At 30.0% G+C, this 15,979-nt stretch overlaps 1 protein-coding gene across 3 annotated transcripts in view; it reads right to left on the reverse strand.

Annotated features, from left to right (window-relative positions):
* Positions 1–1,253, reverse strand: part of LOC124885555 — a 37,926-nt gene extending 36,673 nt beyond the window's left edge. Inside the window, exon 1 of one of the 3 annotated variants that reach the window (XM_047393463.1) lies at positions 397–1,253. The gene's annotated coding sequence lies outside the window, so the exon portion shown is untranslated. The remainder of the gene's footprint in view (positions 1–396) is intronic. The other 2 variants (XM_047393464.1, XM_047393462.1) reach the window with 2 other exon arrangements.
* Between the last annotated feature and the right edge of the window lie 14,726 nt (positions 1,254–15,979).

Below are 15,979 nucleotides of genomic sequence, written 5' to 3' on the forward strand. Positions count from 1 at the left end.
TTCATCAACAACTTGGTTAATTACTTGTGACAGAAGAAATCCGTTTGCGGAAAGAATCACGAGTCACTAGGATAAAAGAAAAGATAATAATGCAAGATTATTTTATATGCTGGCAAATGTTCGCTCAGTCCCAAATAAAAGATTCAGAACAAATTAAGATTTAGAATTTAGATACTACTGCGCGCTCTTTATCAATTTTTCAATTTCCGACCCACTTCACTCCCAAACAATGTGACTAATTAAATTCAATACAGAGTCAAACAACAAGCCACGACAATTAATATTATTCAATCGACTTATCAAAGTCACATCATCCATCATACGGGTCACACAATTATAGCATCAACACACCACATTAAGATGAAATAAAAGAAGAATAGAGTTGAAGAACTGAACCTCAATTTTATTTCAATCCGCAAATTGTTCGACGGCTGCCACCGGAATACCCCGAATCAAACCTCAACAACGACCAAACTCAACTCGGTATCGAGAACAGCAACCCGAAAAGATTAAAAAACCCGCAGAAAAAAACTCAATACGAACAAAACAACCTCAATATCTGCCCGTTACTGTTTCCACCGTTTTCCGGCAGATTTCGCCGAAATCGGACTAAAGTCGGTCCAATTCGGTCGGATTAAAGTTGGGGTCGTCGTTCCCGTCGCGTCGGAACTCCGGCGAGCTCCGACAATGACGAAAAACAGAGAGAACCTGACCGCGGCAACGTTTTCAGTGATGCCTCGCCGGAAAGACCTCTCTCTCTGCCGTAACTCTCCCTCTCTCTGCCGTAACTCTCCCTCTCAATTCTCCCTCGATTCACTCTCTCTGAAATAATCTCTTTTCTCTACTCTTGATTTTCCCACTGACGATCTTCTCCCCCAGTTCCCTCTCTACTCTCTCGATTTCTACTCTGTGTGTGTGTGTTTTCAAATTTCCAGTGAATGTATTCTCACTAATACCCCCATCGCTGTGTTGTTGCTGTGTATATCTTGTAGTGTGTATTTCAATGGAGAATTGGAGTGTATTGTGTGTTGTTGGTTGCTGTCTTTTCTCCCCCTCTTTCTTTTGCCAGCCGTCTGTGTGTACACGGTGAGGTTACTTGAGAGAGTTTTTGTATGAATTGAATTGTGTGTGTGGTGTATATTTTGTTGCGAGTGTGATTAATGGAGGAGTGAGTGGGTGTGGATGTGTGTGTGTGTCGGTGAGTGGGTGGAATTAGGAGTTACAGATCAAATGTCAACATAAATCCATCCGACGAATCAAACTAATAAAAAAAATAACTTATAATTTGATTTGATTGGTTTGGTGATAGAAAAAAAATCGATCATTCTTGATTTGATTTGCTGTTAATCAAAAAAAAAAAAAAATTCAAACCAAATTCGAATCAAACCGATATAATATATAGATATATATATAATATTCGAACTTTTTTATACATAAAATATTAATTATAATCTACTTTTTAATTTTCAATAATTTGAAAGTAATGTAGATATATAAAATATATAAACTAGCATACTTAAATATTAAATTACAAAAAATAATAATACTTTTATCAAATTACATTTTGTAGCATATGTATTTGTATGTATTTGTATTTTTGTAGCAACAGTTTGCAAAATACAAAATACATATCGATCATAAGGGTAGTAAAAATCATATGTATTTGTATTTTTGTAGCAACAGTTTACAAAAATATAAAATACAACTTGCTATATTATTTATTATGAAACCGTTGTTATGAAACTCATAATTAAGGGGATAAGTATACTATTTTTGAATTTTGCCCATAAAGTAGCATACTTAAGTATTAAATTTCGAAAAATAGCAACACTTTTATCAAATTACATTTTGTAGCATATGTATTTGTATGTATTTGTATTTATGTAACAACAGTTTGCAAAAATACAAAATACATATCATTATAAGGGCTGTAAAAATCATATATATTTATATTTTTGTAGTAACAGTTTACAAAAATACAAAATATAACTTGTTATATTATGTAATTATGAAACTGTTGTTATGAAACTCATGATTAAGGGGATAAGTATACTATTTCTGAATTTTGCCCTATATATATTTAGATTTAGGCCTTTAAGTTATAATATTTATCCATTAATTGCTAATTAAATGATCCAAAACTCAATATAAACTTAAAACCTAAACTTTGCACTCTTCATCTCACTTTTTAGTTCAAGAGAGTTTTTCACTCCTCATTTTTTCACAATTATGATTTTTCATTAGCACGTGAGTGAAAACATATTTGATCTAGTCTTCGATCACAATATAATTGTAAAAACTAAAAATTATAAGAAAAAATCCAAAAAAATGAAAAATTCAAAAAAAATGACTAAAACCTAAACCGAAAAAATCAATTTTATGTTGGTTTGATTTGGTTTATAGTTTTAATAAACCGACATGATTGGTTTGATTTATTTTTTAATAAAAATTGAATTTACCCGACCTATGTACACCCCTAGATGGAATTAGGTAGGGGTCGAGGTGAGGGTAGGGTAGGATAAATAGGTAAAAATTAATATTGGGTAGGATAAAATTACATGTCTACAATATTTATATCAAATTAAAAAAATTTAATAGTAAGAATTAAAAATTGAAGTAAAAATTATATATACCACTTAACTTGCTTAAGCTATAAAGTTTACACTAAAAAAACATTATTGAACTATTTATTTATTTTGTTGTAAGAAAGAGATAAGATTTCTTTTTCTTTAACGACCAATTAGTCAAGATTGATATTTGTCAATGAGGTTCACCTTATTTCTTTTGGGTTATTTTTTTTCCATAAATAAAGGGATAAGGAGAAATACATTTTCAGTTGATATGTCTATAGAAGGCAACGTCAATAATTAATCTGAAACATGAGAAACGAAAATATTGTAAGTACTAGAATATCACCAACTTTTATGGTTTCACTTTAATATGTTTCCTACTAGTTTTTAGCATGGTATAGGCATCTTACTATTACCTTTAAGGGATCATTTGGTTGGGAAAGAGTTATCCTGGGATAATTAATTTTGAAATTAGTTATCTCGGGATAACTCAGAATTAGTTATCCACTATGCATGTGGGATAACCCATCCCATCACTATGGAGTAAATGATGGGGTAAATAATCTCAATACTAACAAATACTTCAAACCAAACAAGGGATAAAATAATTCTTCCTTTTATCCCGGGACTATTTATCCCTTATACCTCACACCAAATGACCCCTTAAGGGTTGTTAGGTTGGGAAAGAGTTATCCTGGGATAATTAATCTCAGAATTATTTATTTCATTATGTATACGAATAATTTATTTCATCACTATGGTGTAAATGATGCGATAAATAATGTCGGTACTAACTAATACATCACACCAAACATGCTATAAAATAATCCTTCATTTTATCTCAAACTATTTATCCCTTATACCTCACACTAAACGATACCTTAGTTGTAATTAGCTCATGGCATTTATTGTAGTAAGCAAAGAAATTATGATAAGCTACAAATTCAATAGAAAAATTCTAATATGGTTAAGATAATAAATATAGATATACACAAAATATCTGCATAAAAGAAGCAAGATTATAGCAGAAGAGATTCTAAATTTAAAGAACAGAATATTACATTAAGGAAAGGCAACAACTACTAAACCATCACGAGTAGAAGCAACTTTTTGAAGTTCACAACTAAAAGCATCTTACCGGCCATTTCAAACACACATTAAGAACTTTCACAAAATTAATATCAACCAAAGAATGGATAAAACAATAAGTGGCTAGTTAGAAAAGACGGACTAAATTCTAATTTCTAATAAATAAATAACCAACTTTAAAATATTTATAATTAGTTTTAATGTCCCAACCAGGGCTAACCTCTGAGGCTCCTCTGAGGCCGACAGACCAAGTAAGGTTGGGCTTCTAACCCTCATTTCTAAATGGACTGAAAAACTTAGCCCAACTCCACTTAATTAAAGGGTTGGGTTGGGTCGGTCTCACGGGCCAAAACCATATTGACAGCTCTACTCCATTGTACCTAGAATTTATATGAGTTTACAACTTTAAATAAACATTAAGAGAGTTGATTAGTTTCATAATTTCATACAACTTGATATTATACAGAGGTGTGAAACGTCAAAAATTTGGTTCAACAGACAATACCCTTTTAAATACAACAACAACAACGAAATATTCAATATAATTTTATCTATTCAATGTAATTTCACAAATCGAGTTCAAGAAAAGTAGGATATATACAAATCTTCCACCTATATTTGTGAGGTAGAAGTGTTGTTTTCAATGGATATTCGACTATAAGAAAAGAGACAACAAAATACATCAATAGATAATAATAAATATTTAAGAAAATACAAAACTAGGTGATAATTAAATAATACTACTAAAAAGATTAAGAGGAGAGAAATAGGTTAGCCTCCTAGCCGAAAAGTGACAATAGAGGAAGTTGTAAGAGCAAGATCAAGACCAATAATTTAAAGGTGATATATACAAATAAATTAAATAGTTCTAACCTTACCAAAATTTTGAAGATCCTACCAAAAGTACTTTGGAATCGACATGAAACTGCCTTGGCCATCATTTGCAATTACTATGCAGATTTGCATCATTAATGTCGAACATATCTATATAGGGCAAGATTCTTTGATTTATGTATCATGTATCATGTATTAGAGTATGAAAAGTTTATTAGAATTACAAAGGGAAAAGGACTCCTAGATTAATTATTATTAACCGAATATTTTTATATTTAAAATTAATTGTCATAAAAGAAAATAGTAAAAGACAATTTAGTCTATTGCGTAGTCTTTTAATTAAAAGAGAAAAATTTAATTCTCTTTTCTAAGGGTCTTCACATTTTTAATATGATATACCTGATCTATATCTATATCTATAATGTATAATCTATATCTATCTATAGTATATTAAAAGCGTGGAGATTCTTAGAAAATCAATTTAAATTTCTTGCCTTCATTAAAAGTCTCTCCCTTAGACAAAATCATCTCTTCACTATTCTACAATTATTATCACTACTAGATGATGAAGGGACCGATTTACGGGCCCAATATTACAATTTTAAATATATCTACGGTATTTAATTAGTTTATCAAAAAATTTAAATTAATATTTTTAAATAAATACGACAGAAATGATAATAGAGATCACAATTAATATAAAATCAAACAATAGCTTACAACTTATTTAAATTGCCCAAATTAAAATTAAAATATAATATGCTTCAATGCTTATTTTAATATCGGGTTAAACACACTTTTTTGAATTAAATAACTAATTTTAGTGTTTTTAATTTTTAATTTTATTTGAAAATTATACAAGAGGGTAAATTAAAATTATAAGTGTCAGTACATTAACATTTTCTATAAAATTTTACGAGCAGTATTTTCTTAAAATATAATCTTCTTTCCTAATACACCATATAAATAAAGTAAATAGCGTATTTATATTAAGGAGCATTGTTTTTATCCATATAAACATATCATATATTCATTTTCATAATGAAATAGTATAAAAATACTAAAGATACAGTATTGATATTTGAAAATTATCTATAAAAAAATAAAGTACAAATCAAATTAATACTGGTGGAGTTAAAATTTTATTAAAGGGATTAAAAAAGTATATGTTATTTAATGTTAGTTTAAAGAAATTTTACATGCAGGTTAATCTATCTATTATATCGTGCTCTCTTCTCCTTTTTATTTGCTCTATTTGGGTTAGACACACACATTAATAAATCTTTTACTCCTATAAAATTAAAAGTAATTTCACTAATATACTCTTGATTAAATTTTATACCTCTTTCTAAATCAATAATAATTATATTTATTGGACAAGGGCATAATAGGAAGATTTTGTTCAAACTATTGTTGAAAGATTAAAGGAGCGAATGTTTAGGAATATAAGCACAACCCAAATGGAGCAAATAAAGTATTATATTATTTTATTTTTAAGATTACAAATCTCAATTTTTATGAAAGCTTACATACAAATATATTTTTATTATATAGTAAAAGTTCTTTACACTGACCATTTGATGCACTTCAATCTTTTTTTTTTTTAAATTATCTTTTAAATATATGTTTTTCGAGTTGATATGCACGTCAATTGTGCTTACACCTACAATCCATAAGTGAATACAAAAATTGTGTGTTCAAAGGCTTATATGAATATCACATATGTAATTCTTTTTCATTTCTAGTAAAACATTTATAGACCGATTTAATGATAGTTTTTATAAAATTATTTGATAATGAACAAAAACATATATTTAAATAGGTTAACAACTTAAATTTTTATGTGTGATAGTATTTTTTGGGCAAAAGACTAAAATATTAGAAGCTTGGAGTATTAAAATTTTCGGCAGAGTAAGAATTTTCACTTAAAAAGTTTAAAATATAAGAAAATAAATATATGGAGAAAAAATTCAACATTTACCACATAAAAATAAAAAAATAATTTTAGTTCTCAATAAACAATTTAATATTTCATGAAAGGAGATTAAGATTATAAATTTAAATTTATTTAAAATATTACTTCATAAATAATGTGATTGAATAAGTTGGGACTTGGAAGTAAAAGTGTTGTTAACCACATAATGGGTCTATTGAGAAAATGTAGACACATAAGCTAGCAAAAAAATGGCTAATGGAATTTTTGTTAATATGACTATTGACTAAAAATTATATTTTTTAGATGTGAAATGATATTTAGGCTCTTGATTGTCCTCCAACTCACATTTCTATATAATAATAAAAAAATATGTGCACTTATATTCACTTTAACATTATGTCAAACAAATATATGTGATAAGATAACTAATGTCATGAATTAACTTCATCTGTATCATGCATATACCAAATAAGTCCTTAGTGCTACAACAAAAGAGCTTCAAGGAGAATTTAGATACATGATAATACAATGTGCGACCTTAAACAAAAAGATAACCATTAATAAAGATCAACGCGGTAAAAATTACAGTAATTCAATAAGTTTTAAAGTTATATTTTATAAATTATTTTAATTAAAGGAAATTAACTAGTAATACGATGATAAATATGGGAATGCAATTCTACATAAATTATACATATTTTAAATATTTTTCAATAAGAAAACGGATAATCTTCTTTACCTAAATAATAAATAAAAGTAAATAACATAATGTATTGTTAGAAGATAAGAACTAATTTTGTTAATATAGGCTTATCTTATATTGATTTTCATAATGAAACAACATAAAATTATAAAAGTAACTCAGAAAAATGAAATAGAAAAAATATACAATTAAATGAGTTTATGTGATATATTATTAGTATAGAGAAATTTGACACTATCAAATTCATTGATTTAATGTAATATGTAATTTTTCTTATTTTGAAAATTTATAATTCTCATCTTTAATTAAAAAAATACTTAAAATTATCATTATAGTAAGAATTTTTTTACTCTATAATATATAAGAGTGTTAATTAAGATAATTTATCAATTAAGCGTATAAATTATAGTATCCTCATATAAATTGAAAAAAAACCCAGTTATCTCAATTTTTTGGATTAAAAAATCATACTTTATAATTAATTTTAAACATGGGAATGTCATCAATTAATTATGCAAATCAAAATTAATATCCAATTTTTTTCTAGATATTTCTATTTTAATAAAATAAAATAAAATTTTCGCATACAAAATTACATGAGGTCAATATCTCATTAAAATAGTCTGATTATCAATATACAAAGTATTTTATAAAAATTTGTGTTTGAAAAAGATATAGTATCTATCTTAGATGTCACATCATTAGGCACACTTAGCATTTATGAAAAGGTGCTTGCTTATTTTGTTATTTTGATCCATAGCGAACTTTTGAAGTTATATCATACAAATAAATATTCTAAATTTTTTATGAAATGACAATTTTGCCCTTCGTCATCCTACAACTCACTTTCAAAGTTATATTTTATATAAATCATTTAATTAAAGGACATTAACTGGTAATAAGACGATAAATATGGGAATGCAATTCTACATAAATTATACATATTTTAAATATTTTTCAATAAGAAAACGGATAATCTTCTTTACCTAAATAATAAATAAAAGTAAATAACATAATGTATTGTTAGAAGATAAGAACAAATTTTGTTAATATCGGCTTATCTTATGTTGATTTTCATAATGAAACTACATAAAATGATAAAAATAACTCAAAAAAATATAGTAGAAAAAATACACAATTAAATGAATTTCTGTGATACATTATTAGTATAGAGAAATTTGACACTATCAAATTCATTGATTTAATGTAATATGTAATTTTTCTTATTTTAAAAATTTATAACTCTTATCTTTAATTAAAAAAAAATACTTAAAATTATTATTATAGTAAGAAGTTTTTTACTTTATAATATATAAGACTGTTAATTAAAATAATTTATCAATTACGCGTATAAATTATAGTATCCTCATATAAATTGAAAAAAAAATCAGTTATCTCAATTTTTTGGATTAAAAAATCATACTTTATAATTACTTTTAGACACAGAAATGTTAGCAATTAATTATGCAAATCAAAATTAAGATCCAATTTTTTCTAGATATTTTTATTTTAATAAAATAAAATAAAATTTTAATGTAAAAAATTACATGAGGTCAATATCTCATTAAAATAGTCTGATTATCAATATAAAAAGTATTTTATAAAAATTTATGTTTGAAAAAAATGTAGTATCCATCTTAGATGTCACATCATTAGGCACACTTAGCATTTAGGAAAAGGTGCTTGCTTTTTTTGTTATTTTGATCATATAGCCAACTTTTGAAGTTATATCATACAAATAAATATTCTAAATTTTTTATGAAATGACAATTTTTCCCTTGGTCATCCTACAACTCAATATTCTATAATACTAGATGGCCCGTACTCGTGCGATGCACGGGCATATGCCAATATGTCCAAGAACTGACCAAAAGAGCTCTGATGTTGAGAATAATAGTTTATTTTCTTTTAGTTATTTCGTAGTTGTGAAGAAAGAAAGCAATACCATATTTGACAATATGCTTTACAGTATGTACATTCATTTGTAAGAATGGAATTGTACAAGACATTGCTGAAATTGCTTTCACGAGAGAGATATAACCAATTCTACTATCCATGTTTATGTAGGATGTGCCAACTAATACAGAAGTGTGCCGCTATAATTGTGTAAAATCTGAATCGTAACAATTCTCATATGTATCATAGTATCCACTGAAAAAGAAAATCACTCACTAGAATCATAAGATAACATACTTATTATCTAGCATTATCAATGCCTATCAAAATAGAGGAAGATAAATATCAATTTTAAAAGTCAACAGAATAAAAGCAAGAGAACTATTAAATTAAAACAAAAGGAAAATATATTTGAAAAATATTATATCACAATGGTAAACAAGAAGTATAGTATTACTACATAGATTTTGGGAAGTCCAATCTAAAAGATCAACCTAACTAACCTAGCAATAATACAATTTCCAGCGACGTTAAGTAATCTAAAATATGAACTATTACGGTTCTTTAACTCCGCAAATAGATGACAAGCATAAATTGTTTATAAGAAGCAATTATCTTGGATTCTAGATCAATGAAGAGAAAATTATCTTATTTTTTTTTACCAAAGTAGATGGAATTTTTCAAAATATTGTTTCTGTGTGAAACCTTGAAAGTGCATATACTTGATTGTCATTTATGAATATCTTTTAAATTGTTAACTGTATCACATATAGTGATAGTCAGAAGAAATGAAATTGACATTACTAATTACACCTTAAGCCTATTGTATCACATTAAATTGTTTACTGTATCACATATAGTGATAGTCAGAAGAAATGAATTGACATTACTAATCACACCTTAAGCCTACTTTTATGTATTCATAAAGACTGGATAGTATCGAGGGTCTGTCGGGAAAGAGTCTCTCTACCTTTTCCCCAAAGGGAGGGGCAAGGTTGCATATTCTACCCTCCCTAGACCTAACTTGTGGGATTACTCGGGAATGTTATTGTTGTTAAGAGTGGAATATAATTTATGAAATATTTGAATAAACGAAGTTTAAAAATCTTAAAAGAGCTTAAAAACAGCTTTTAGGCTCATCCAAATGTTCTCTTAAAGCTAACATACATGGGAGCTATTTAAATAACCACTAGCATTGCTACTAGATAAAACAAAACTTCTAAGGCTTTAACTTGTGTCATGACTCTAAGGAATTAGACCAATGTATTAACCTTCTCTATATAAAATTTCTTCTTATCAACCCAAGTTAAATAAGAAACTCCATTTCCACTACAATTAAAAGAGGGAATCAATTATATTATTAGATTAAGGGCATAACTTGATTTGGATGAGATCGAAAACATTAAAAATAAAATTATGATGAATTAAAAACACAAAAGTCCAAAAGAGACATCAAAATTTTCAACTCTATTTGACATTGCAATAGAGCGAGAAAAGTAAAAAATAATTTAAGGGAGAAAAAAATTAGGACTTTCAATGCACATGTCCTTGTGTTGATGCAAAAGTATTTCTTCTTAAGATCATTCTATTTGCTTAATCAAGCTCAGATAATAATGAAATGAGAAACTACACAGAAAAGATGCTACATGCAAACTATCAATAACCAATGGTAAGAGTTGTTTATAATATATGCAGAAGTGGCTGATATATTCTCATTTAGCATGCTTAATGTACCAAAAGATTCCAACTCCTCATAAAAAGAAAACAAATTTATATTGTCAATGTTAGGTGGAGAATATCATTGTCATTGCGAGCCCCGCAAAAATAAAATTTAAAGAAGAAAGTTCAAGCTTTTTTAGACATCTTCGACACATTCACTTTCAGGTCTCACCAATTTTGTCATAGAGATCTTGGGACATTAAATTGCCAAAATTATCATAATTTTTCCATCACTTCAGATCTTTCTCTCTCTCTCTCTATACACACACACACACACACACACACACACACACACACACACACACATATATATATATATATATATATATATATATATTATTTCCTTAAATTTGATATAGTATTTCAAACTCACATGACAGATTATCAAATATTACTGAAGGTCTTGAACAAAAATCAAAACCTAGATAAGTAAAACTAAATATGCTTCGTCACATATACAAAGACAAAAAAGGAAAAATTAACTTAATTAAAACACATTTAATTTTCATAAACAACAATTATACCCCTTATATTATTTAGGCCGTAATCAAGGGTTCCACTGGATTCCACTGCTTGAATATTATCATACAAAGCTTGCTCAACAATGGTGGAAAAGTACCGTCCTAGAAACATCTGATCCCAGTGTCTCATCTCCAAACATAACTCTTTATTGCATCTACCCCTTCCACTCTTCGTCCAATCTAAATGGTTTTTGCAGACGTCTCTTATCATCCAGATTGACTTGAGAAATCAATCTACAAGTGGCACTTCACCTGTGTGCTAGTTTACAGCCTCTGTCAAAATAGTACTGGACAATTCCTTCTCTTATATCCTTCTCATCTTGGTGCAAAGTGATCTTAGGCGTATTTATACACCTAAGTGCCATTATCTACATGTGTTTAGCTTAGTTTTGAGGATAACTTAGTGTGTTTATGTGTGTATTTAGTGATAATTGTATAAACAGGTGCTAAGACTTATGTTCCTGTGGTTTTAGGTGTAATTAACCCAAAACAAGAGCCAAAATGATCAAATAAGGATTAGCAAGATAACTAGTCAAGCCGGCCTAAGCTATGCTTGTTCTAGTATGCTTTTGATGAGCTTTATTGTATTGTATGGCTTAATGTATGTTATGAGCTGTTGTTGGAGACATGGAGCTACTTTAGGTGATAAATGAAGCTGCATATTAACCACAGTGGGTGGGTAAACAAGAAGCACGCTTGACGGGAAACAAGAAGCACGCTTTGCATTCAGCTAGGCCACGTACCACCTTTTCAGGTTGGCCACTGGATTGGCATCAAAAGTAGCCATGCCATGCGCCCTCCACAGACAACTTAAGCCTCCGCGATGCGCAACCCCTGATCCTTTGGGGAAAAAGTGATTCCTAGTCCTAGTTTGAGTGGGAAACAAGTTTGACCTAATCCTATTGGGACTTAGTTTTCACGACTCGGGGGCAATATAAAAACCTAAACATGCAGCGAAGAGGAAGAGAAAAATTTGTGGCAGTCTACAACACAAAATCACAACACACAACACAAGCTTGGGAGAAAAATACATTCAAGGAGGCTAACACTTGGTTTTATACTTAGTTTGCGTTGGGGAACAAAACCACACGAATTCACAACACAACACAAGGCTTGGGAGAAAACACCACCTCAAGTAGGCTAGAACAAGGGTTCTTGTTTTGTAACTTTAAACTCTCTTAAATTTACTGTTTAATTATTGTCTTATGATTTTCATGTAAGATAATGAGTGGCTAAGAAATCCTTATTCTTGCACTGAGGCTACAAACAAGATTGTGTAGTTTGGTTTTATATTCGGTTTATAGGTTTATCACGTCATGTGTTTGTTCTTATGTTATTGCACTTACTACTTTAATAATTAACTACCATTAAGGTATCCTAAAGTAATAGACCATAGGGGCGGAGGGATGGAATGAAGAACATAGGGAGTGTGGATCCTATCTTTATTAATTAGAGGCTAATTGTAAATGAGTGATTTGTGGCTAGGATAGAGATATACCTAGTGGCCTAACTTGGTTACAAAACAGAAAGATAAGCAATTGCATCTGAATTAAAGAATCACAACCCCGCTCAATGATGTAGTTATGAGTCTATTTGGGTAGACGACTAAGAGGATGGCCATTTCTGAGTTATACTATCAACCCCGTAAATCAAAAATCACGATGAACTCCAACACCTGCTAGAAACCATAATTATGCATTACTGTGAAGTATGTCTTGACCCTAAAATCCTCTTTTTTATTGCTCATGCCCCAAGTTATTAGTTTAGTTCATACTTAGTTTATACTTTGAAGCCATCATATCTCTAAATTTCACTGCTTGAATCTAATGGATAGTTAAACGATAAGTCCCTGGGTTAGACATCCGGCTCTCAAAGAGTCACTATATTACTAGCTTGACCGCGTACACTTACGTGTGCCAAAGTTACAATAAGTTTTTTGCGCCGTTGCCAGGGACTTAAAGATTACTAGATTTCTAGTTTTAAGTGTTGCTTGTTATTTGATAAGTGTTAACAACTTGGTCTTAGCCACTCATCTTGAAGGTACAAGTTTGGCCATTCAGTAAGCTGGCAAGGAATAAGGATTTGGTTCAACTAAATCCTAAACCTGAGCAACGCTTGCACCGATAAAAAAAAGCAATTGCACTTCTCTACCAATAAGGTTAAGCCAGATCAACAGGTTGAGGTTGTTCCTGAAGTCATGGCAACACCAAGGACAATGTGCGAAGTGGCAATCCCACTCGCAACTAATGTTACTTCCGCCATCTGCAAACCAAAACATGGAGGTAGATTTGAGCTGAAGCAGAACATAGTGCAATTTTTGCACAAGAATGGACAGTTCATGGGTCAGACTCATAAGGACCAACAAGTCCATCTTCAAAATTTTCTAGAGTATGGAACGGTAAATGTAACTTCGGTACAGTAATTTCGGTATTCAGTTTTTAAAAACATTATACCATTACCATACCATATTAATTCGGTATGGTTTGGTATTTTGACATTTGGTTTCGGTATTTTGAGGTATGGTAATCGGTAACCATAGTTTGTTTAACTTTGACAATATATACCGTATACTAGAGTATTATTACTTTGACTTTTCAAAAGCATGTCTTAATTGTATCATAAAAATGCATTACACATGTAAAAATATTGAAAAAGAAGTACAAACTATTCCTTTTATTAGTCAATTACACCAACAAGACATTCACTCAAGATAGAGTAGTGAAAGTTTCAAAGTCTAAATATTTTTATACTAATACTAAGTATTTTTTTGTGTATATATAAATATATAAAGGTTATTTATGTAACTATATATACTTTGGTATGGTATTCAGTATTTCGGTATGTCATTTGTAAATACCATATACCATACCATATACCAAAATAGTTTAAAATTTATACTATGTACTATACCAAATACCATAATACCAAAAACCACGGTATCAAAAATTTTGATTCGGGATGGTAATTCGGTATATACCATACCATGTCCACCCCTAATTGGCATAGTAATCTCAAATTAGAGGAACTAATACCTTACACTGGGACACGAATGTCTCAAACTAGAGAAATACTGACATCTACTATACTAATGCTTCGTATTAAAGGAAGAGTTGACATCTTAAGAGGATATCTCATCTTAGCTCTTTAGTGCATCGAATTGATTCACTTAGCTCATTGTACAAGGAATTATAAACTTGTTAAGATTGTTGACATAATCATCTGAACTAGAGAAGCTAAACATCACATAATAGAGGAATATGAATGTCTTAAACTGACAGAACCAAGACACACAACTTAACATGTAAGTTCGACCTGATAGGAGTGATAACAAGTTTGACTCCACTGTGAAACATATAATTCACCGAGACTCCCAACTTCTTCACTCGATTGTAAGATTTACCATCGTTTGACACTTCTTTGTAAAACACATGTAACGATTTGTATCGAAGTCGTATTGATTAGCGGTTTGTTTGGATGGAAACTAGATTCGTAGGACCTTAATCTGGTGGATAGTTCAACACCCAATTCTTTATAAATTTAGAGAAATACTCGTTCAAAGGTGGACCTTCTACAACTCGTTAAGAAAATTCGTTTGTATTGTCGTTTTCAACTTAACTTACGCTTCTGTAAATCCTCAATACTTTACTCCCAATTTTATTATATACTCACTAATTAGCCCTTAGGTCTATTCGCAACTTGGTCATGTCTTAATCGGGTAGATTCTAAGATGTCTATAGCCATACGATAGCTCATATCAAACTCTTCTTTGCCCAGAATATTACTTGAATCCTCTGCCTACGACTGGACAATATAAATAGAGCCCAAGATCAGATAAACAATAATTGAAATGAGTCTAGCTCTGAAGCACAAAAAGAAACACACCTTGGACCCAAAAACTAATGTAGGAAACATTGTTAAGGCCTCAGACCATATAAGGAGATCGAGCATCACTCCCACAACTGATATAAGACTCAACACGTATGCCCATGCCAATACGGTAACACATTCAAATAAAATGAGGTAAGTGACTCACCTTTTTCTAAGTCAACATAGTTAATGGAACAATAATAGAAGAGAAACTTTCCACAAACTTTATATAATAACAGGCTAAACCCAAGAAGCTCCGAATGCTAGTTGGAGTCATGGGTCTAGGCAATTTCTTAACCACCTTAACTTTTGTGGATCCAATATAATCCCATTACTCAAAACAAAATAAACCTGATAAGTCACAGTATTTAACAACAACTTAAGAAGGTCCTAATCTCGATTGGAGTCGTGGGTCTAGGCCATTCCATAACCATCATAGCTTTCATGGATTTGACATGATCCCTTCACTAGAAACAAAATGAACCAGATAAGTCATAGTATTTAACCATAACTCACACATGGAGAACTTTGCAGACAACCGAAGATCATTCAAGGTTTACAACACAAGGCAGAGGTTATCAGCATGATCCACTTTTCTTTTAGAATACACCAAAATATCATTAATATAAAAAATCACAAATAATTTCGAGAACTGACAGAATACCCCATTCATAAAATCCATAAATACTATCGGGGAATTATTAAAACTAAAGGAGGTTGGTTTTACATGCTCAGAATTCAGCCAACTCAGGGCAGGTGTTTGGAGGTTGGGTTGGGTAACGGGGGTGGTCTCTAGTCTTGGATGGACTTGGGACACCCATTATGATAAGTCCCTAGGTGGGTC

The sequence above is a fragment of the Capsicum annuum genome, chromosome 7 (assembly GCF_002878395.1).
Source record: "Capsicum annuum cultivar UCD-10X-F1 chromosome 7, UCD10Xv1.1, whole genome shotgun sequence".
In the NCBI taxonomy this organism is placed as follows: Eukaryota; Viridiplantae; Streptophyta; class Magnoliopsida; order Solanales; family Solanaceae; genus Capsicum; species Capsicum annuum.